We start from the raw sequence: 3439 nt of genomic DNA, 5'->3' as shown, positions 1-3439 counted from the left end.
TCCCTACTGTCAGATACTGTTCCCTCCTTCCTTCCATCCAAACCTCCCCACTGTCAGATGTTCCCTCCTTCCTTTCCAAACCTCCCTACTGTCAGATACTGGCTTTTCCTTCCTTCCTTCCATCCAAACCTCCCTACTGTCCTCCTTCCTTCCAAACCTCCCTACTGTCAGATACTGTTCCCTCCCTCCTTCCTTCCACTGTCCAAACCTCCCTACTGTCAGATACTGACCATCCTTCCTTCCATCTCACTGTCAGATACCCTCTTCCTTCCTTCCATCCCCTGACTGTCAGATTTGGCCCTCTTCCTTGAATCCTTCCATCCAAACCCCCTACTGTCAGATACTGTTCCTCCTCCTTCCTTCCATCCAAACAGGATGTCAGATACTGAACCTCCTTCCTTCCTTCCAGCAAACCTGTCCCCTACTGTCAGATTGTCAGATACTGTTTTATTTCCTTAATTCCATCCAAAAAAGTCAGATACTGTTCCTCCTCCTTCCATCCAAACCTCCCCACTGTCAGATACTGTTCCCTCCCTCCTTCCTTCCATCCAAACCTCCCTACTGTCAGATACTGTTCCCTCCTCCCTCCTTCCATCCAAACCTCCCTACTGTCAGATACTGTTCCTCCTCCTTCCTTCCATCCAAACCTCCCTACTGTCAGATACTGTTCCCTCCTCCTCCTTCCTTCCATGGGGTATTGTGATGTTCCTCCTCCTCCTTCCATCCAAACCTCCCTACTGTCAGATACTGTTCCCTCCTTCCTTCCATCCAAACCTCCCTACTGTCAGATATTGTGATTCATTATGGGGTATCCAAATGTCCCTATGTCAGATATTGTACCTCCCCCTGTCTTCCATCCAAACCTCCCCATGGGATACTGTTCCCTTCCTTCCTTATCCAAACCTCCCTACTGTAGATTGTTCTCCTCCCTTTAAAAATCCAAACCTCCATGTCAGATAAGTTCCCTCCTTCCTTCCAACAAACCTCCCTATGTGTGAAAAAGTCCCTCCTTCCCTGAATACTTCCATCCAAACCCTCCCCTGTACTGTTCTCCTCCTTTCCATCCACCTCCCTAGTCAGATAAAAGCTTCCTTCCTAGGTCAGATACTGTTCCCTCCTTCCCTCCTTCCTTCCATCCAAAACTGTCAGATACTGTTCCCTCCTCTCCTTCCATCCAAACCTGTAGGATACGTTCCCTCCTTATTGCTTGTCATCCAAACATCCCACTGTCAGATACTGTTCCCTCCTTCCTTCCTTATCCAAACCTCCCTACTGTCAGATACTGTTCCCTCCCTCCCTCCTTCCATTAACCTCCCCACTGTCAGATACTGTTCCCTCTTCCTTCCATCCAAACCTCCCTACTGTCAGATACTGTTCCCTCCTTCCTTCCATCCAAACCTCCAGTCAGATACTGTTCCTTCCTTCCATCCTTAAACCTCCCTATGTCTACTGTTCCTCCTTCCTTCCATCCAAACCTCCCCACCAAACTGTTCCCTCCTCCTTCCTAAACCTCCCCACTGTCAGATACTGTTCCCTCCCTCCCTCCTTCCATCCACTGTCAGATACTGTTCCTCCCTCCTTCCATCCATCCAAACCTCCCTACTGTCAGATACTGTTCCCTCCTTCCTTCCATCCAAACCTCCCTACTGTCAGATACTGTTCCCTCCTTCCTTCCATCCATCCAAACCTCCCACTGTCAGATACTGTTCCCTCCCTCCTTCCTTCCATCCAAACCTCCCCACTGTCAGATACTGTCCCTCCCTCCTTCCTTCCTTCCATCCAAACCTCCCCACTGTCAGATACTGTTCCCCCTCCTCCTTCCATCCAAACCTCCCTACTGTCAGATACTGTTCCCTCCTTCCTTCCATCCAAACCTCCCCACTGTCAGATACTGTTCCCTCCCTCCTTCCATCCAAACCTCCCTACTGTCAGATACTGTTCCCTCCTTCCTTCCAAACCTCCCTACTGTCAGATACTGTTCCCTCCTTCCTTCCTTCCAAACCTCCCTACTGTCAGATACTGTTCCCTCCCTCCTTCCTTCCTTCCAAACCTCCCTACTGTCAGATACTGTTCCCTCCCTCCTTCCTTCCTTCCAAACCTCCCTACTGTCAGATACTGTTCCCTCCCTCCTTCCTTCCTTCCAAACCTCCCTACTGTCAGATACTGTTCCCTCCCTCCTTCCTTCCATCCAAACCTCCCTACTGTCAGATACTGTTCCCTCCCTCCCCTCCTTCCATCCAAACCTCCCCACTGTCAGATACTGTTCCCTCCCTCCTTCCATCCAAACCCCCTACTGTCAGATACTGTTCCCTCCCTCCCTCCTTCCATCCAAACCTCCGTACTGTCAGATACTGTTCCCTCCCTCCTTCCTTCCATCCAAACCTCCCTACTGTCAGATACTGTTCCCTCCCTCCTTCCTTCCTTCCAAACCTCCCTACTGTCAGATACTGTTCCCTCCCTCCTTCCTTCCATCCAAACCTCCCTACTGTCAGATACTGTTCCCTCCCTCCCCTCCTTCCATCCAAACCTCCCCACTGTCAGATACTGTTCCCTCCCTCCTTCCATCCAAACCTCCCTACTGTCAGATACTGTTCCCTCCCTCCTTCCATCCAAACCTCCCCACTGTCAGATACTGTTCCCTCCTTCCTTCCATCCAAACCTCCCTACTGTCAGATACGGTTCTGTTTAGAACGTCTATTCCCGAAGTGCATAAAAGCACAGACATTATCAGAGAACTGTATCTTCTGAGTGTGAGGATAGTGGAAGCTCTGCCTATACTACCATAATGTCTGTCTGCTCTAGTATCAACCCAACGGTCTCAGTAAAATAATATGGGAAGTCGATTGTCCAATAGGGCTGTTCTCTTCACCCCTGTAGTCCATAACAGCCTGGAAACAATGCTGAATCAATGGCAGTAAAACAGGGTTATTGCCAATTGGACATCGACCAATCAATGCACTCCGTCTAGGGTCCCATCCAATCAATTTTCTTCCTTTTTAAGATGACGTTCAATCACCAGCGGGCAATCATCAATCCGATAAGAAACGGTTATCGTGGTCCAAATGGCACCCTATTCCCTCTGAGCCCTGGTCTATAGTAGTGTTCTATATAGGGCCCTGGTCTATAGTAGTGTTCTATATAGGGCCCTGGTCTATAGTAGTGTTCTATATAGGGCCCTGGTCTATAGTAGTGTTCTATATAGGGCCCTGGTCTATAGTAGTGTTCTATATAGGGCCCTGGTCTATAGTAGTGTTCTATATAGGGTCCTGGTCTATAGTAGTGTTCTATATAGGACCCTGGTCTATAGTAGTGTTCTATATAGGGCCCTGGTCTATAGTGGTGTTCTATATAGGGCCCTGGTCTATAGTAGTGTTCTATATAGGGCCCTGGTCTATAGTGGTGTTCTATATAGGGCCCTGGTCTATAGTAGTGTTCTATA

This window comes from Oncorhynchus nerka, linkage group LG8 (assembly GCF_034236695.1).
Source record: "Oncorhynchus nerka isolate Pitt River linkage group LG8, Oner_Uvic_2.0, whole genome shotgun sequence".
Lineage (NCBI taxonomy): Eukaryota > Metazoa > Chordata > Actinopteri > Salmoniformes > Salmonidae > Oncorhynchus > Oncorhynchus nerka.
This window is presented reverse-complemented; position numbering follows the sequence as displayed.